General features: G+C 39.1%; 1 protein-coding gene across 2 annotated transcripts in view; it reads left to right on the forward strand.

The window, feature by feature from the left end:
• The first annotated feature begins 12,320 nt into the window (after window positions 1-12,320).
• ripor1 (RHO family interacting cell polarization regulator 1) overlaps window positions 12,321-21,892 on the forward strand; it is a 52,365-nt gene continuing 42,793 nt past the window's right edge. Inside the window, exon 1 of one of the 2 annotated variants that reach the window (XM_026174815.1) lies at window positions 12,321-12,674. The gene's annotated coding sequence lies outside the window, so the exon portion shown is untranslated. The remainder of the gene's footprint in view (window positions 12,675-21,892) is intronic. The other variant, XM_026174816.1, reaches the window with a different exon arrangement.

Below are 21,892 nucleotides of genomic sequence, written 5' to 3' on the forward strand. Positions count from 1 at the left end.
TGCACATAAGGTGTACATTTGTGACATACCCTTCTTCAGTCATATAAATTAGACTACACACTAGAGATGGACCGATCCGATATTACGTATCGGTATCGGTCCGATACTGACCTAAATTACTGGATCGGATATCGGAGAAAAATAAAAAATGTAATCCGATCCATTAAATATCACGAAAGCACCTCACAAAACTTGCAACACGCCGTAACTCACCTCAGAACGTTAGCACGTCGGAGCAGTATGCATCACGTGATAGAGCAGCTGTGGCATGCAGGACCTGTGGTGGTCTGGATAGCATTTGGAGCTTCGCTAGCAACCTGGCATTTCATCTCCGACAAAGTTTTCCCGAGAGAAGTAAAGCAAGTGTGTAAGTCCATCTCTAAATGTTTGTAAAGCATTCCTGCGTTAAGCTTAACAAGCGACTGCCTCTCCTGCTGCTACTTCAATCATGAAACTGCTTAACGATCAGCTGATCGGCTTTTCTGTCGCGAGTCCGTGTCTCTAGTTTGCTTTTGGCCCACTTTGCACCAGAAAGAGGAAACCAGCGGCTGAACAACAGCAGCACGTTTAAGCTTGATAAGCTGTTGTTAGAATTTATTTATTATTACTTTCTACTCGAGGATCTTTTTCTACGTAGCTGACGGCTGGTAACTGTGCAGGGGCGGATCTAGCAAAGTTTAGCCAGGGGGGCCGATAGGGCATTAACAGGGAAAAGGGGGCACAAAGACATACTTTTCTTTCTTATTCTCATTTAAAATGTCTAGCTTTTAATAAATAATTATCTGACACCCAAAGTTTTAATTTGATGTAAAATGAATAGAAGTCAATTACTGTATATAGTGACTATTAAGTCTAATATATATACCCTAGTAAGCTATAGTACTTTTTCCTTTGGGAAGGTACCATCTGTGCAGTCTGCAATTCTGTTGAAGAAAGATGTTGAATCTATTTAATATTTCTTGAAAAATAATTGATTTCTGTGCATTTTTTTCCACACTGCATCAAATTAAGGTTGATTACATCGATTAAGCATCATGAGGTGGAGCGTGAGGGGTGGTTCCCTATTTTTTATTTATTTAATTTTGTTGTTGCTGGGAGTTGGAAACCTATTAGTTAGGTTGCTTAATATTTACGCTAAGTACTCTTTAAAATACCAGAATAGGGAGGATGGTGTAGGTTTGAGTTTATTAGATTGATCATTATTGCTGAACTATGAAATATTTTTTTTTGCATACAGGTATAACAGAATAGCTTTAGTGTAGTTGTTGTTTTAAACTTGAGTATGAACTTATACAAAATGCAGCAAGATATTTAAAAAAAAAACAGTTTTGTTGATTAAAAAACACTATATCGGATTCATATCGGTATCGGCAGATATCCAAATTTATGATATCGGTATCGGTATCGGACATAAAAAAGTGGTATCGTGCCATCTCTACTACACACATTTGATCTAAAAGATGTGTGTTTCATATCCACGGTAAGCTCTACTAACACAAAACCTGAGCTCTGTAAAAAAGACTGAACATGTCCTTGTATGAATATGTTATATTACTGGGCTGACTCACAGGGGACAAACCAGGACAATGTTGTCAGATTTCAGCTCATGCATATGCTGCCAGTCACTGGTGGGTGAAAAATTAAGTCAACTTAGAAGTGTGTGAAATGGCAGCTCTTCGACTGGCCACTTGATGTTGTGTTAGAGGTGGGAAGTCCTCCGCTATCCTGTATAACTCAACAGCACACATACAGTGGGGCAAAAAAGTATTTAGTCAGCCACCGATTGTGCAAGTTCCCCCACTTAAAATGATGACCGAGGTCAGTAATTTGCACCAGAGGTACACTTCAACTGTGAGAGACAGAATGTGAAAAAAAAATCCATGAATCCACATGGTAGGATTTGTAAAGAATTTATTCGTAAATCAGGGTGGAAAATAAGTATTTGGTCACCTCAAACAAGGAAAATCTCTGGCTCTCACAGACCTGTAACGTCTTCTGTAAGACGCTTTTCTGTCCTCCACTCGTTACCTGTATGAATGGCACCTGTTTTAACTCATCATCTGTATAAAAGACACCTGTCCACAGCCTCAAACAGTCAGACTCCAAACTCCGCCATGGCCAAGACCAAAGAGCTTTCGAAGGACACCAGGAAAAGTATTGTAGACCTGCACCAGACTGGGAAGAGTGAATCTACAATAGGCAAGCAGCTTGGTGTGAAAAAATCAACTGTGGGAGCAATCATCAGAAAATGGAAGACATACAAGACCACTGATAATCTCCCTCGATCTGGGGCTCCACGCAAGATCTCATCCCGTGGGGTCAAAATGATCATGAGAACGGTGAGCAAAGATCCCAGAACCACACGGGGGGACCTGGTGAATGACCTGCAGAGAGCTGGGACCAAAGTAACAAAGGTCACCATCAGTAACACACTACAACGGCAGGGAATCAAATCCCGCAGTGCCAGACGTGTTCCGCTGCTGAAGCCAGTGCATGTCCAGGCCCGTCTGAAGTTTGCCAGAGAGCACATGGATGATACAGCAGAGGATTGGGAGAATGTCATGTGGTCAGATGAAACCAAAGTAGAACTTTTTGGTATAAACTCAACTCGTCGTGTTTGGAAGAAGAAGAATACTGAGTTGCATCCCAAGAACACCATACCTACTGTGAAGCATGGGGGTAGAAACATCATGCTATGGGGCTGTTTTTCTGCCAAGGGGACAGGACGACTGATCCGTGTTAAGGACAGAATGAATGGGGCCATGTATCGTGAGATTTTGAGCCAAAACCTCCTTCCATCAGTGAGAACTTTGAAGATTAAACGAGGCTGGGTCTTCCAACATGACAATGATCCAAAACACACCGCCCGGGCAACAAAGGAGTGGTTCCGTAAGAAGCATTTGAAAGTCCTGGAGTGGCCTAGCCAGTCTCCAGACCTCAACCCCATAGAAAATCTGTGGCGGGAGTTGAAAGTCCGTGTTGCTCGGTGACAGCCCCAAAACATCACTGCTCTCGAGAAGATCTGCATGGAGGAATGGGCCAAAATACCAGCTACTGTGTGTGCAAACCTGGTAAAGACCTATAGTAAACGTTTGACCTCTGTTATTGCCAACAAAGGTTATGTTACAAAGTATTGAGTTGTATTTTTGTTATTGACCAAATACTTATTTTCCACCCTGATTTACGAATAAATTCTTTACAAATCCTACCATGTGGATTCATGGATTTTTTTTTCACATTCTGTCTCTCACAGTTGAAGTGTACCTCTGGTGCAAATTACTGACCTCTGTCATCATTTTAGGTGGGGGAACTTGCACAATCGGTGGCTGACTAAATACTTTTTTTGCCTCACTGTATGCACATTTACAGACTTAAAATTAAAAGAATATGGCTGCTTTGAGTGATTGGTGGGTGCAATTTGGTTTTGTCTTTCTCACCAGCCAAAGTTAATATTCAGTTTACATTGAATCTTACGTATGTGTATGTGTGTTCCTGCAAAATCACTTAGTCCTGAGGGAACGTAATGTGAAGTTGTGGGTTTTGCTTTGTGCAGTGCTGTCCTTTTTCTTTGTTACTGTAACTGTACTTTATTTTATTATGTAACTAATGCTCCTCAGGTCTGTGATACATTATTTATACAGTAAAAAACATGCTGCGTTTTCAGGGCCTCTTGTTCAAAAATTCTAAATAAACTTTCAAACGAGGAAACTTCAAAGAAGCTTCCAGTCTTTAACAGCCTTACTCCCAGAAGGCATTTCAAAGCCTAAAACACAGTGATACCTTTAAAGTAGCATGTGCAAAGAATGTGTGAACGATCCCATCATATACAGACTGCACATGATGTTCACAGGTCTAATTTCATTCTCTGCTCTATGCTTTTTAGTTGTCTGCTCCCTTCTCTCTGCAGTATGTCTGTCTCCATCTCTCCGCTGTCTGCCACACTGTTTCCATCGCTCTGCTGCCCATTAGTGAAGGTGTCTCCTTAGGTCGATACTTAGCGGAGTGACAAACGGTGACGCCCACTTCTGTGTGAACACCCAATCATGGACCTTATGACTCCCTACTGCCCTGTGACCCTCTCTCTTTGTGTGTGTGTGTGTGTGTGTGTGTGTGTGTGTGTGTGTGTGTGTGTGTGTGTGTGTGTGTGTGTGTGTGTGTGTGTGTGTCCGCTCATGGCAGACTGAGAACAAGAGAACACTGTGTGATTACGTTGTCAATAAATGTGTTTATTTGCCGGGACAGACTGGAGCTTTTCTTGGAGTTGAAAAAGTGTTTTGAAGCACTTTGTTGCGAGGCAGAGCAACAAACACTGTAATCAGATCACTTTCTGGAGAACAATGTGTGTTCAATATAATCAGCAGAAATTACAGGCTAACAATTGTCAGCATACAATCAATAAAAGTGATGGCTGCGACAGTGAGAAAAGCAGAGAGATAAAGCAGAGAGGCCAGTTATTAGGACTTCAACAGCCTGTGTGGCGACACTGGGAGTGAGTTATGAACATCTGGTTCATAACAAGCATCGAGAAGAAACTCTCCTTTCTTTTGTTCAGTGGATTTGAAATCAAACAAGCAAAAAGCGTTAACTTTCAACTTCAAGTGCAGTGGGTCAACAAAATTTACCATTAACTCTTTAGAAATTGCAGCCATTTTTTACAGGCTTAAAACTTGTTGAACAAATGAATATGACTTTAAACACGAGGGTTGTTTTTAATATAGGATGAAAATCTTGTGAGTTCAATGACTGCCTGAACCCATGGACTTCACCAGATGCTATGTTTTCTTTGAGATGCTCTGAAAGACTTTCACTACAGTTCTGTGTGGGTTTATAGTTGGGGTGGCTGTGGCTCAGCAGATTGAGCAGGTCAACCACTAAAGGTTGTTGGTCTGATCCCCGTCTGCTCCAGTCTGCAACCAAATACCATTGGGCAAGATATAAACCCCAAGTTACTCTCCTATGCATCCAGCAGAGAGTGTGAACGTTATATAGAAAGCACTAAGAAAAAAAGCATAGAAAGAGAAATAGAACATGCTTGTGTTAATGAAGCACGTTTAAAACAAAGTGCTTTGAGTGCAGAGTAGAAAAGCGCTATTTAAGAACCAGTCCATTTACCATTTATAGCTACCTTCCCTTGCTGCTTGTTTGTGGGTCTGTGGTAGCAGTAACTCTGATTTTCCTTGACTATCACAGAAACACGGATAAGCCATGATTTATTCAATGATTTAGTTTTGAGGGAGCTCTAACATTAGATAATATACCCTGAGGGCACTGCAGTAAAGAGAAGAACATCAAATTTTGATTTAAGGTAGACAGCTTAGAGCACATGATGTCAGATTGTAGACTGGCTGTTAGTCTTATTGCTTCTGACGATGTCTGGCCCTTTCATTTCATGACAGAGGCAACCCTTCAGTTTGAGATGATAACGAGAAAATTATTTTAATTGAAGGAGTCGCCAATCTTGAATGAGGGGAAGCTTTTTTTTCTTTGTGATGTCAGAGTGATTCATTCAGCAGCTTTATTAAGCACATATAGGCTCTCAGGGGTTCTCATTTTAAAATGAGTGAGACAGTGTCCATTGACATCATATTAGAAAAAATACTGACTCTAAATGTAACACATAAACATTTGTATATCAACTGTAAAAAAAAAAAGTTTTTAAAAAGAAGGGGGAAAATATAATAATAAAGAGGAAATAAAGAAGAAGTAAAGAAGGAATAAAGAAGGAATTAAGAGTAGAGCCAGACAAAAACATGATATTCATAAACATTACAACATCAGCAGGATGACAGGATATTGTGGCCCATTTAACTGCTTTGCACAGTTTAAAAATATTACAGAGAAGAGGACTTAATTTTTGGCTATACCCCTGTATGTTGTACCAGAAACTTTACATTGCATATTATTATCAATCACCTGTGGCCAGTGGCCTGCCACACTGCACCAGTTAATTTTTTTTCAAGCAAGCCCCATGCATGTCTTTGACATATTGTGGAAACCACACTTATTTTTCTTAAGATATCTGAGGTAGATATCTATAACGTGTTGAGCTATAACACTAATAAAATAATGATGTTTGCATTAGACAACTCAGTAAAGCGCTGAGGTGTTTAATTATTCTCATATTATCTCTCTCTCCTTTCTTATTTCTCACATTCCCAATTCCTCCTCCCAATCCCTCTCCTCGTGTTGAGGAGTTGAGGTAATGGGCATTTAACAAAATCTGATCCTTCCTGTGGAGCGTCATTGTAAGGTGACATTTTGCAAACAGCATCATAAATTGTTTCTCCTGATTTGTATTTTCCAGCTGTGTGTCATTCCTCGTATATACACTGAATATAAAACCAGTCCCCCAAAGGATACACCAGTGCATCCTCAATTATAGCTCCTGCAGCAAGACTCCACTGTCCTATATCTTCCAGATGCACTCTGTATGCCATGTTGAAGAGTCCATCCATCTATCCATTATCCAGGGGAACAACAAGGACTTTTGAGGCCACTCTAGAAACATAATCTCTCCGGCATGTGCTGGGTCTACTCTGAGCACCTCTCAAATGACTTAACTCTTCTACCTACCAGCAGCCAGCAATGCTTCAGAGAACGCTCATTTCCACCTCTTGTATCTGCAATCTCATTCTTTCAGTCACTACCCAAAGCTCATGACCATAGGTGGGGTAGGCTTTGCTTTTATGCTCAGCTCTCTCTTTACCAAAGCTGATCCATGCATCATCCAAAGCCTCTGACATTGTCCATACATTGCACCCAACGCATACGGTGCCTCCGGGAGGTGGTGGGCCTACAAGAGTGTGGGTTCATGTGTCCACTTTGGTCTGCACAAGGCCAGGCCTGCTGGACTAAGGCCTAGCCACCAGGCTCCTCTGAGCTCCTCCCCAGGTTTGGTTCCAGAGTCTCAGATTCTTAAAATTGAGACATTCTTCAACATGGCATACTGAGACTTATTACAAATCAGATAAAAAAAGAAAAGCCACATTTTTGAGTAGAGCATGCCCAGTCTTCCTGGAGATGTGAGGCACACCTATGTTTTCAGTAGTGTGTGACGTTCACGCCGTTATCGCCCCGCCACGACTTGAGCACCCAGCCCTCCGCAGTTCTGGATGAAGCTCCAGAAGCTGCTGCTTCCTTCCCGGGCCCGGCTCCCTCCACAGCTGGCAATTTTGTGTTTGTTTTGTTTGTTTTTATCAAAACTTATAAGCTAAATCATTAAACTTCTTTTAAGTTTTATTCTTTTCTTTAAAAAAATGTATTAAAAAATTGTGTTCCATTTACACAAATAGTCTGACTGTTGGCTTAAAGGATATGCAGGGATTTAATAGTCTTTAATGCTTCTAAGGTTAAATATTCACTTGCCTCTCCAAGTCCCCCATCCTTACTCTTTCTTCAAAAGGTTGATTTGCCTAGCTATCCAGTAATTACAGGCGGACAGTTCTATCTATATGAGGATATTAATTACACACTGGCCTGCATCCATACACACATATAACAGTGCAGAGACTTAATTACATACAGTTAACAGAGTGGGATAATTGACATCTCAACATAACTATAAGGACATTATTTGAGGTGGGGTCTTTAGCTGATTTAGAAATAAAAATAAAACCCAAACTTCCTGCATAGTGGAAGTAACAAAACATATGTACATTTATCCTTTGTGTGAGGGGGCATCATAGTGTTTTAAAATAGTATTATATAATCAAAAATTATGATAAGGCTATAGATGTGGTTGTTTGTCACTGTATAATATCATATCCATTTCTGTTTTGTGCCAAATATAGTTTAAGATTAAACATGTGATTTTTTGTTGTTGCTGTTTTGGTTTGGTGCCACTAAACAGACACAGTTCAAAGAGCTCCACAAAGAAAAGTAAAACCTGTCTCTGTCATGGAATTGTGATGTTTTGTCTTAATATGATGCAAATTAGAAGAGGGTTTGATTTTTTTTTCAGTTTTTCAGTCTTATTTATGAACCCATCTATCAGGATTATTAGAAAATCACATTTAAAAGTTTGCAGTAAGTGTTTTATATTCATATAAAACTTCACAGCTTCGGTCTCTCTTTAAATATACATTTAAAAGAATCTGAAAAAAGATTTCGGTTTAACGACATCAGAAGGATTCATATCGCTAATGCTAATATAGCGATATGAATCAGTGTATGATACACACGCTTTAGAGGCATGACCTCCCAATCTTTGTAATGAGGAGCAGCAAAGGGCCTTTCAAAACAAACATGGTGCTACAAGATCTCAAGATTTGATGCTCTACTGTATATCCAGTGGCGAAGTACTTTGTGTATATTTATATGTACTTGTGTATCCAAAGCTTTCACAGAAGTCTAACCAGCCTATTAAAAACTAACTTCACTCATACTGCTTCCATAGGAATATAGAGGCTAAGTAGCAGCCAGGAGACATGTTCATTGAGTCATTGGTTTCAAAATGTCTTCCCCTAACGCTTCGACAAGCAATCATCTCACTCCTATTGAAGCCAAATAAGGATCCATTAGAGTGTTCATCATATCGTCCTATATCACTCTTAAATGTAGATTTAAAAATACTGTCAAAAACACTTGCTCTCAGGCTAGAGCAATATCTACCATTGTTAATTTCTCCAGATCAGACAGGTTTCGTGAAGGGTATGCATGGTTTTTTCAACCTGCGCAGGTTTTTAAACATATTACACACCAAGTCAACTACAACCCCTGAAATTGCCTTATTACTCGATGCTGAGAAGGCATTTGACCGGGTGGAGTGGGATTATCTGTTTTATACTCTACATAAATTTGGATTTGGCCCTAATTTCATTTCATGGATTCAGTTACTTTACTCCTCACCTTTGGCACGTGTTAGAACAAATTCGTTGTTCTCTTCTTATTTCCCACTTCTCCGTGGTACGAGACAAGGTTGTCCCTTATCCCCTCTTCTTTTTGCATTATCTATTGAACCATTGGCGATTAAACTGCGAGCTGACAGTTGCATTAAGGGTATCTTCAGAGGTGACCAGGAACACAAAATATCCTTATATGCTGACGACCTCCTGCTGTATATGTCAGAGCCTTTATGCTCTCTTCCCCGTGCTCTTGCCATTTTTGAATGTTTTGGTAATATTTCAGGTTACAAGTTGAACCTGCATAAAAGTGCACTTCTCTGTGTCAACTCTATAGCCAGGAAGATTTCATTTGCAGATTTTCAATTTAACGTTAAATCAGGGTATGTGACCTATCTGGGGGTTAAGGTTACCCATTCATACAAAGGTCTTTATGAAAGAAACTTTGTCCCGCTGCTTAAGAATACTGAGACAGATCTTCAGAGGTGGAACAATTTACCACTGTCATTAACTGGCCGCATCAATTCTATCAAAATGAACATACTTCCCAAGTTCCTTTATTTGTTTCAATGTATCCCATGCTACTTACCCAATAAGTATTTTATAACACTGAATAAGCATATCTCTGCATTTATTTGGAATGGCAAAAGTCCACGAATTCGTAAAGATTTCATGCAGAGGACTAGGCCAATGGGTGGATTAGCCTTGCCAAACTTTCAGTCTTATTATTGGGCAGCAAATATTCGAAATATGCTGTACTGGATGAGTAATGTTACTACAGAGACTCCAGCTTGGCTCCAAATTGAGTCATCCAATTGTGGCAAAATTTGCCTATCGGCTTTGTTGAGTTCAGCTCTCCCATTAGAACTATACACCTATAAACGTAACCCTTTGTTGTATGACTCGCTCAGAATCTGGGTGCAATGTAGGAAAAGGTTGGGGTTACACTTAATGTCAATTAAAGCACCTATCTGCTCAAATCATATGTTCCCACCCTCCAGGATGGATTCTGCCTTTAAAATATGGGAAAGTAATGGCCTTAGAAATATCAAAGACCTTTTTGTAGATGGGATTTTTGCCTCATTCACGCAGCTCCTGAAGCAGTTTAATGTTCCTCGGCAACATTTTTTCCGCTATCTACAAATTTGCCACTTTGTAAAGAGTCGATTTCCTTCATTTCCGGAACTACCTGAGGAAACTTCTTTGGATAAAATTATTAATATAAACGTTCATAAGAGAGGGGCGATTAAAGAAATCTACGCTATATTATTAGATCTTCAATCTCCTTCTCTCTTCATCCTTAAAGCACAGTGGGAGCGAGACCTTGGGATGACTATAACAGATGAGCTCTGGCAATCTTTTCTCCAGAGGGTACACTCTTCTTCGATATGTGCCAGGCATGGGCTCCTTCAATTTAAGGTCCTACACCGATTACATATCTCCAAGGAAAAGTTAGCCAAGTTCTATCCAGGAGCTGACCCTCTGTGTAACAGATGTAAAGCAGAAACAGGTTCGCTCCTTCATACCTTTTGGACATGCCCCAATCTTCATAACTATTGGGTGTCTATATTTAACACTCTGTCAGAGATGTATAACGTTAAATATGATCCTTCTGCTCTAACGGCTATCTTTGGGGTGATACCTCAAGACATCACTTTGCCAAAATACTATTCGAATTCTATTGCCTTTGCTTCACTTATCGCAAGGCGCCTTATACTTTTAAGATGGAAGCAGGAAGCTCCTCCCACACATGAACAGTGGCTTGCAGAGCTCATGAGGTTTTTACATTTAGAAAAGATGAGATATACATTGGCAGGTTCAACCACCAAATTTCTTAAGGCATGGCAGCCATTCCTGATGTACATGGAAACATTTAAAATGACCACCTTATCATGACCGGATGCCATATCTCTATATCACTATCATAGTTAACTGTACACTGAATGTCCCTTATACATTTTATTTTTATATTTGTTTGTTTGTTTTTTGTTGTTTTGTAGGGGTTTCTTTGGTTTGTTTGTTTGTTTTCCTTCTCTATTTCTGTTATCTTTTGGGGTATTGTAAATACTGAACAGCAAACTACTGTATGTTCAATGTTTTGTTATTAACATGCTGCTGTGACTGAAAATAAAATGTATTAAAAAAAAAAAAGTAGCAGCCAGGTGCTGCTAATGCAGTTGATGAATTTTATTACTGTAATATGTAATTACAATAGTGAAGAATTACTGTAATGAGCCAATGTTTTCCCACAGTTCCTTGCCATTTACAGTAAATTAAAGTACACGTGTTATAGTATCTTACTGTAGATATTACAGTATACTGTTCAAATTACAGAAATCAGTTACAGTTTGTATGCACTACTATGAGATACATGGTAAAATATGTGCTATTATTTTGTGTGTTTACAAAATAACAAAAGATTGTGAATAAAAGACAGCAGCAACAAAAACTACTGACAGTAAAGTGCAAGTAGTATTTCATAGTCCTCTGCATTTAATGTAGAGTTTTATGTCTGAAAAAATACATTTTAAATAAAACTGTCATCTATAAAAAACAAAACAAAAATGAATGAAAAAAAACAGTGTCGACTGTGCCTCAATTGTGATCTCCGTGATCCTTGGCTGCCATCTTCTGGCAGCTTTGCAAACAGCCTAAAAACATTGTATCAGCTGGCATCATAGTGTGTAAGTGTGTTTACGCAGCCACTGAGTATATCTGCAATTTAGACGAATACTTAGATGATATTATTCTTTATTATTATCCTTTTGTTTTGTTTTTTAAAATAAAAAGCAGTTTTTTTCTGGTGTTCAGGCCATCACTGTTAAAGTGATTCCATGTATTCAGTCTTTATACTAAAACAGCAATGAAACAGTACTGTCTGAGCTTTGAGTGTCTTTGTGTGAATATGATACTTATAGTCTGACATGCCTTAAGCAGTTGTTGGGTATTTGAAGGCGGAATATGAATCGTGACATGGACGCTGCTGTAATAAATACCTGTTTAATTTCTGTGTGCATTTAGACAGAGCAGTACAGTACATGCAAGAAGAGGGTAGTATGCAGCAACTTACTTACCGATCGTCTTTTGAAATTTGGAACGTCTAGCATTCAAAGGAATGTGGTATATTATATGGTATATTTTGATATACCCGATCATCAATTTCAAGAAAAAAAACCGTTTCACAATATGTTCTTGTTGAGCTCAGCATGTCACTTACATCAAACCATAACCACTCTGAGTCTCATAGTTTTTAGTATAAGTGAATTATGTTAAAACACAAGTATTGTCTGTGCCATACTTTAGGGATCTGATTTTTTTTTTTTTTTTTTTTACAAATTTTGCTAAGCAAAGAACTGGACAAAGGGAAGACTGCCAAAGATCTCACAGGTATCAAGTATGTCCCACCTAGTCGCCCTTAGAAGTTAGAAGCTCTATCAGGATATTGGGCGTTATAAAAAAAATATTATCCCAAACCACAGCCGAGCAGTCAGACGTGAGTTGGCATTGTTTGCACTGGTAGTAGGACAGGCACGAGCGCATGAACCAATTAGCTGTGGCGATTAGGCGTTAATTTGAAAGCGTTTAGCTTACAGGAAGTGCTCGCGCTAAACGCGGAGCGTTGACGCTGTTAAGTACTGACTGACCGACTGCTTGAGGAATGCTGTTCACTGAACCACGGTAGTTTTTTTCCTTCTTTCTTTTCTAACTAGGAGGTCAGTGTTAACAAGACTGGTGAACTGTGACAAGTGCGCTCGGAATAGTCGACCCGTTTTCTTTTCTGAATAAAGAAGATTTGCATCAGCTGTACAAGGAGAAGGACACCGCGGTCAATATGTACGTTTTTTTTTTGTTACTAAATTGTAAATTTTCAAGTTTATCTAGCCTTTTCCCCATGCTGGTTATCTTCTCTAGGTTTGTTGTAGAGAACCTACCTTAGCAAAGTACCTCTTCTGTTGTAACCGCCTCTCCTGCTGCATTACTCTGCTGTCACTCCGCTGTGCTGAAGCCGGTGTGCCAAACCGTGTCGAAAAATCTGTCAAATCTTTAGTATTTCTACCTCAAGTGCCAAGCAGCTTCAAGACAAATATAGCCGCGTTTGGTTGCTTGTAGCAGCACATTATGCGAAACGAAAATGTATTATTGACGTTAAAAATAGCTAAATTCCGTCAAAATTAAAATGTATGGCACGTTTTTAATCCCCTGTAGGTTATCCTAATGCCAGTGTTTTATCGCAAAAGAGCTAAAAGATTGTAAATGGGAAAACGTGGGAATTGAGCACAGTGATTTTCTTTGAAAACAGATTCACATATCCAAATAATGGGGGAAGATTGGGACAGAGTACCCAGGGCCCCAAAGGCGGATGGGGCTCTGGCAAACCTAGAATGAAAAGTTTTTTGTGTTAGTTTTTAACTTCTAAGTAAATGTTACCTTAAATAAATTTCTTGAATAAATTGGTTGGGCAATTGAACTTTGATACCCATGAATACTGGAGAATATCTGATGCCCCCTTCACCCCTTACAAATCAAGTAACATGGTTTCGTCCAGCATTGGGGTGGCCTTTACGGCACAGCCAATTTACTGTATTCTACTGTATCTAGACTACTGCTCATATTCCCTGTAAGTCACGTCTTTCTACAAGAAGGCAAATTCAAAGAATAGGAAGGGACAGTGAGAGAAGAAAGCAACTGGGGAAGTCAGTTTTCAGGAAGATTCTATCTGAAGAGAGGTGAGCTGTGTACAGCCAACAAATTTATCTATAAGCAGTTGTTAAATACTAATGTTTAGATGCAAAGCTACCATAATTACCTCGCACAAGTTAACACCATGAAATTAACTTCATTTTTGGCACAAGGTGAGCTCATATAGTGGCAACTAAAAGTTGCTCCAAGCAGTCATTTGTTTTGATAGAAATTTAAGCATAAAGCTCAGCAGCACTAACATCAAGTAGCATTAAGCTTTATTGTATGTTGGATCACATGATGTAAACAGGGCATTTAAAAATGCCACTGCTTTTTAATTTAAAATAGAAACAACCCAAAAATGTAATTTTTCTACGAGCATGTGCGCCAGTATACCCATGGACATGCTCAGAAATGTTTTCATGTGTTAATAAATCACACCATTTTATCTACAAGATCATTAGACTTCCTTACATGACTCTGATCTAAAGGAGTACTAATGATAAAGGGCTCTTAGTCTCACTTCATTGCACATATTAAAAACCCACTTTAATCTAGTGTGTTTGAGCTTTAATTCGGTCTACTCAGCATAGGTACTGTCATTTTAGTGCTGGTTTCATAAGTGCAAGTTTTGAAACTTATTTAAACTTTAAAAAATATCAAGATAATTATTTACAGTTATTATGCTGTGCCTTGATGAGGCGCTTCAGCGTCTCAAAGGTTGAATGCAGTGTGAGACTGTTAGCAGGTTAAAGAGGCTAATAGAGGGTCTGTCTGTGATGGAGGGAAGTGAGGTGAAGAGAACAAGGCTGCTGTGAGGGAGACTTTGGAAAGAATGAGAAGAGGACAGATTTCTTATATTTTAGTTTGCTTTTTTTTTTTTTTTTTTTTTTACTTCATACTTGTGAATCATTGCACTGTAGGTGAGGAAAGCTGATTCTGTCTGTTTCTGCTAACTAGTGGAAGTTTGTCTGGATGTAACTGATAACTGGGTGTACTTAGCCTAAGCATTTTCTTAGAAAACTGAAATTGCTGTTTTAAGCTCTTCTTTTTGTCGAAAATACTTAAAAACAAAGAATCAAACTCTTGAAATTGGAAGTAGTAGTAAAACACTTAACTATAAAGTAATTGTGGACTTCAGTATGCTGAGATACTGTGCAGTCTTATAGATGTACCTTTGCTTTTTATTAAACACAATATATTAATACTTCTGCATACATGAATAGTTGTCTGTTTCTCTGTTAGCCTTGTGACTGATTGGAGATCTGGAAGGTTCAGTGTTGGCCTGATGTTATCACGTGACACTAGTTGCAATGACAGCATTCTTGGCATAACTGTGAAATGCATCCACAACTGCAGTAGGATGCAGCCTGCCAAAACAAACGCACTATTTGATTCCAAGGCAGAAGGTCATGGACCCCATATTGTAGTAATAGGAAAACAGACTTTTTCAGGCTGGCTGTGGGAATGCTACAGTGAAACCACAAACACACCGTGCCTGTGTTGCTCTCACAGGGTGCATTGAACAGTAAGTCCATTGTGCAGTTGCTGGACTGTCACTATGTGAATACCTAATTTGGCTAATATGCAGGCCTAAGCTAGCAAGGTGCATGAAACGGATACAGTGCAGTGTGTGGTCATGGCACTACCTCAGCTCATTCTCCTTTCATTTAACATGTATTCATTATCACTAATTTTCAACATTGTGACTGTAGTTTCGGTGTGATGTCACTTGTGAGAATCTCTGCACTAATTATAGGGCATTATAGCAAAACCTACATTTAAAATGAGAGTTTGGCTGACAGCCAGTTCGGAAAAGACCAAAATGTGTTTAGCTCTTGTGTTAAAGCACTCACTGGTATTAGGTTTACAAGTAGGGAGATTTTATATATATATATATATATATATATATATTTTTTTTACTTACTGCTCATCTTTGTGTCATGATAGTTTGCTTCGTTAGAGGCTTGTTGAATGTTAACTGTTCATTAGACCCAGAACCAAAAATAAGAAGAGTGTTCAGTTAATAGGGCTTTAGTCTCAAAGTAGAAACTCAGAGTGAGATAGAATATGCACCTTGAATTATACCCAAAGAATTGGTTTCCAACTGTGCAGCCTTACCAGGCCTTTACTGCAGCTTGTGCAGTTGTTTGCAGGTCTTCCTGTCTTTAGTTTTGTCTCCAGTAAGTGAACTGCACCTGTCTAGTGTGTTAAATGTTGGAACAAATTGGTGAGTAGTGAGTGAGCATTTCCAAACATGTTTAATTATGGGGCAATGAGGCTGTGACAAGCCTCCACATGTTTTAAATGGCTGTAGACACTGAGCCCAACACTGTAACCCAGAAATATGTCTTGTGTAACAGAGGCAGGCCCCCACACTGAGAGTGTATGTTTCTGCATGTATGCATTACAATTGCTGTGGAGACTTACATGAACGCATAAAGTTGTACTGAAAGTTAATAACTTTGATTCTTGAGATTTTCTAAAGATGGGAACAGTCTCATTTGTTATGCTCCTGAAAGTTATCTGTTTGGAAATAAATGTATAGCCCACAATGGCAATATCAAAATCAAACTGAGGCTAGTGTTCGGTCACATTAGTGACCAATTTTACACACTAGACTAGAACTGATGTGTTAGATGGGTTACTACCTATTATTTTAAAGAATGGTGGCTTTCCTTTGTGTCAAATCATGACTATGATTGGGGTTTCTGTACATGATAAAATTGAGGGTTAGACACTTAAAGTGACCACACCATCAGAAGATCATGAAATTAACTGTATGAAGTCCAGTGAAGAGAATAAATCTAGTACCGTCTTTCTTTCAGAGGAGGAAAGATGAAGCTAGGCGGTATTGTGTTCATCATGTTCATCTCAGAAGAAATGTGTCGCTTTCAACAAAACTTGCTGATTTTTATGGGTGAGACTAAAGATGCTTGGAAGATAGACAAGCAGTTAACTTAACAGTTAGTAATGCAGAAAATGCCTGAGTGCCAATGGACCATAAAGGCAAATTGGATCCTCTGTTGACGATTAGGGCTGTGCAATATGACCAAAATCAGTTGTGAGTCATAAGTAATTTCTTATCCAAATACCTATCACGATATAGTGCAATTTCTGCAAAGTCAGTGAATAGTTTATATAATCACCACATCAAAAGTGTTATTGTTATTTATATTTAAATTAAATAATCAAAAATGAAATAAAAATGCGACTTACTATGGGATAATGGTAGGTAACACACAGTAGATGACCCAACTCAGTCATGCAAGCGTTTCCCTGAGGCCTCCGCCTATCATTACTGCTCCTTTGTGGTAGTCAGGAAACTAGCCTGTCTGCAAGCATCAACTGCAGAGCATCCAGTCTCTGAAGTGCACAGTTAAACTCATACAGGAATGTGTTGTTCAGCTCATCCACATATCTGTTGTTACAGCGTGTTATGCTACGTTGCGGATTTCTCATAACATAAACGAGGCAACTCGACTTGTGTGAAGTGTTTTTGGCTAGGCCACTGGAATCGAGTGTTTTAAACGATCCACAAAAACATAGATATAGATATATAGATATATCTAGATAGATAGATATCTAGATAGAAGTTGTAATGGCTGCTGTTAGCTTTGTGAGTCTTTATTATATGGTGTGCTACTGGGAAAAGGCAGTTCTGACCTCTGAGTCTGAGGTTTATTTTGAGCACCTGATGACTCTTTTTTTTTTTCTCCCCCCTTTCTTAATCTCTCTATACTTTCACATAAGTCTTGCTTAGGTGGTGAAATAGATTAGTTCTGTCAGTGTGTGTAGTACCAGGTTGCTGCATAATTTGCACAATAGTCTTCTGCTCTGTGTCGGACTTTCCATAACATGCTACAGAGATGGCCCCTTGTTTAGGAAGAGGCTCCTTGATTAGTTTTGGCTGGTCCTTGTTCTGTGGTGACCATTGCAAACCTTTATCTAAAACACTGCTTACTGCAATGAAAATATTGTTTTGCAACAACATGAAATAAATAATAGAGCATAATATGAAACAATAGATGTTTTAATATTGTCACCATATCCCACAGCCCTGTTTACACTTGTGCTGGGTTGTGTAACGACTACTTTGTATCCATGCATTTATAACATTCTAGCAAATTTGCAGCCTTTCGTTGACATTTAGCTTTGTCTTGAATGATACTTTCACATTTTATCAGCAAGTAAGTCACCAAAACTGCTCTTCTACGTCATTATACTTCAGTTTGTGGACAAAGGACGGAAACAGAAATTTGCAGGTGTCCTACTAATGTAAAAACAAACAAACAAACTAACTAAAACACAACAGCCACATGAAAACACTGGTGGAATTGTTGCCAGAATGGAGTCACTCTCATTATCAAAGCTAAGAAATCCTATTCCATGACCTCTGACTGTTACAGTGTGCGTCTGAGTTTTTTAGACTGTGACTCACGCGGTAAGCGAGCTTGTGCTATACTCATTCATTACACTGTCTGGCACAGCTGTTTATGCCTTTGCTGACCCACTGTCTTCTTCCATAATTAGGTGGGTGGGAGTGTTTGGTTGCTGCTATTTTCAGGACTTTTCTTGTTCCTGTTGAAATCCTGAAGAGTTTTTACAGGAAGTGTTGAGTTAAGTACAAATTTGGATGTTGTAAGGTCTTTCCCCTTCTCTCATTCTAATCATCATTTTATAATAATGCTCATGCTCTGTGATGCTTATCTTTTTCCCTGCATTAAGTTTTACCCTGAAGCGAGCTGGAATTCACCGGGAAAACGCGCAAAGCCCTGCTCATCTCGTCTTGCAGTCTTTCCTGTTGATCATACCTGCCGTGCCAATTCTTGTTAACATACAGTTTCCTCATTCACATTATGCAGTTGAGAATTTTATTTTGACTTGCAGTCAAAGGGATTGTCTACTAGGCCTCTTGGGTGCAACACTAAAAGTGTAGGAGCTAATTTGGAGATAAATGCAGTATGTACAGTATGCACTGTGTATGCATCCCTAAGTGGAATGTGCTTTTGTACCTTTGTGAAAGCAATTAATTATTTTAGTGTTGGAGCACACAACAGTTTATTCAACTTTGTGTGGGTGTGTGTGAGCTGACTTTGTGTAGTTTGTAGAGCAAAGCTTTTAAAATTATTTGGTCCCTAGGTGTGTTATCTTACTCTAAGATAAGGCAAATGAAAGACAGGCTTTGGTTTAAAACTAAAGTAGAGCTATACATAGTGCTGGCCCATTAAATGATAAGCATTATCACAAAAGTAATAGAAATATGAAACCTGGTCAGGATAAAGTCAGAACTCATTCCATCCATATTTTGATAGGCTTCACAAAAGGCTACTGATACTGAATGCATGTTAGCATGTTATGCTAATCTTTGGGCTACTGTAGCCATAGACACCAATGCATTAGGAGTTTGATCAAGATCAAAGACAAAATGGCCACAGATAAAACTCGAGTGACAGTGTTACAGAAACAATTGCCAAGAGATGCCAAAAAATGAGAAATTTCCCACCACTGACTTAATAGTAATTCCATATTTATTTATAGAACAAGTGTAGAAATACAGCAAGTAAAATGTAATTATTAAGAGAGCTCAGTAGTTTTACCCATCCTGAGATAGGTGCATTGTTAATTAAACACTTTTATATAGGCTATCAGTTGGGAAAGAACCAGCTGATATTAAGGCTGCTTTTAGATTTCAGCCTTTTTTTTTTGCACCTCCGTTTCTTCATGTGTACTCAATACTTTTGCCTTTGTCAATTCTCATTATTGCACATAACTTAAGTTATGGGCATCTATGGTTTGATTTCTCTGCACATGTGGACTGAATGGGTGGTTACCAACATCTGGTGAGAATTTCATATCAATAGCACCTATAGAGAGATATTGTGAAAATTGACTAGGCTCTGTCATTCACACACCCTTCATTAGTTAAACCTTAATAGTAAGTGGCTGAACCCCCTTTTTTCCTCTTTAGAACTGCTTTGATTATTTGTGACATAGATTCAGCTCTTTTACTATTCTGTTTGGTTTGTACTTGAGCAGATCATCTTGACCTTGTCTACATGCCTGTTCAGTAAGTAGTGGTTAGTAACAGTTTTTTCAGTAACCTGCTCTCCACCACAGCTTCAAAGGTCACTGGGTTACAGCCAACCACAAAACCAGCCTGATCAGTCTTAGTCTGCTGGTGACATCAGAAAATTTCTAACATTTTGCTGCACAAGATTGAGGAACTCAACTTCCTTGGTAAATGGTTTTGCTCATCTACTTGTATTCAAATTCCATATTGGTTGTCTAGTTCTGTGTGGTGTCGATGTAAATGTTCAGCCCTGTCAGTTCTAAATCTAACCACTGCATATATTCAGTATTTCTATAATTGGCATTGATACAGCGCAATCCCCCATGAAGCTGTACTGCACATCACCAAATATGATGGAGCACTGCTCAAGCTCACATACTGCAGTCTGGCAGGTAGCTATTACTATCTAGCTGGGAGTAAACTCTTTACAGCATGTAAATGATTCCACAATCCACTCCCTGAGGCTCATGGTCTTGAGGCTGATGCCATCAAGCCCATGAGATGTTGAGTGGTCAGTTTCATAGATTGCACTGAGGGGGGGAAAGGGTAGAGTCATTGCTGGTGGTAGTAAAGGAAGCAGCAGAGCCATGTGAAGTACAGCTGTTGTTCAGTTCACTGGTTGTCTGCCCCAGTGGTTTTCTTTGTGCTGTATGGGTATAGGTAGCCTAGTAACTTCCTTGATTGGAAAAACTGTCATTCCTTATCAGAAGATGTCTTCATAAATTAGCTTCTAAAAATTGCCATCAACAAAATGGACACCTGATTTAAGTTGGTAATTGTTAATGCATTATTTAAGATACGTGGGGGATACAGGGCTGCAGAGGGGGACCTTTTTTCCTCAAAGGCATTGACATTTATCCTTCAGACACCAAACTGGCTGCCAAAAGGGTCAGCTAATTTAGTCACCCAAATTAGCCTCCTAAAACAAAACAAAAAGATGTTGTAGTATTAGCATTACATGTCGCTACGCTTATTGAGCTCTCAAAACTCTTACACTACAAGCATGTATCTATCCAAACAGCACTAATTAGGATTCAGGATAATGACTATTTTAGTGAGTTACTATGCAAGGTATACAGCACAGTGATGTGGGGGTGGGAGGTACACTTGCTGATTTGAGTTCTCTGTCTTGGTCTGAGGTATTATGAGCAGGTTGTTGTCACAGATTAAACTATCTGCTCAGCATCAGCTGTGTCGTGTATCTCTACCTGCTCGTGCAGCAGCTTAACCTTCAGAGTTTTACACGAAGGGTTAACCCAGTGACAGTTTCTCCGCATGTACAGCCTGTTCACTAGCCCAATCAGGTAGTGTCACACACCTATCCACAGTTGCTGTCAGTTTATGTACAGTTAATTTACAGTTTATGATCAGTCTTGTGGGACTCTGAACAATATTAGACTGGTTACAAGCTATTCATTAGCTTGAAGCACTCCAGTGATAGTTAAGCCGCTTATTTGCCAGCTGGGGATTAACCAGAAAGTCCCCACTTCACAGGGGTCCACACACACACACACACACACACACACACACACACACACACACACACACACACACACACAGTGCTTAGTGAAGTACGAACAGTCTGTCAGCTCAGTATCAAGCTCATTCTGGTTCACTAGACTGGTTACATTTATTTGTTCTATTGCGCAGCACAGCACGGTATATTACAGGGTTTGGGCCTGTGTGAGTAAATCTAAACTGTGCATGATAGTTGCACAAGATAATGTTTGGATTGAGACGAGGAGAGCATCTGTATCAAAGTAGTTACTGATAAAGTGTTACTTTCCCCTGAAACTGAACTAATATCTAAAGAGAGTGATATGGTTGTGTGCATGTCCTTTGAAGAGCCTGTGCACAACTTGCAGACCTTCATTTACATGTTGCACTTACTCCTAACTGGTGACAGTAAGCATCAGCAACATGTAAGCTAGTCTTGGTGGTGATGGTGTTTGTTTTCACTCTGCTGCAGAGAGAAGCCAAAGTCATTACATGGAAAGAACTTTTTTTTTTTTTATATAGTGAAGTGAAACAAAATATTTAAAGACTATGAGAATTCATCACTCCTTCACTTCTCGTTCTACTTCATGGTCTTGTGTTCATGCATTTTGTGGTGAACTGTTGCTTCCACAGTTAAGGAGGGTATGGAAACATTTGACTTATGTTTCGAGGACTGTGGTAGACTTGGCTTTCAGTTTGATGTATATGTGCTTTTAAGTAATTAAGGTAAAATCATGTTGGGTCTAAAACAAGTCTCCTGCTTCTAATCGTGTAATCTCCAAATATCAGATCAACTTTAACT

The sequence above is a fragment of the Astatotilapia calliptera genome, chromosome 7, assembly GCF_900246225.1.
Source record: "Astatotilapia calliptera chromosome 7, fAstCal1.2, whole genome shotgun sequence".
NCBI classification, from domain to species: Eukaryota; Metazoa; Chordata; class Actinopteri; order Cichliformes; family Cichlidae; genus Astatotilapia; species Astatotilapia calliptera.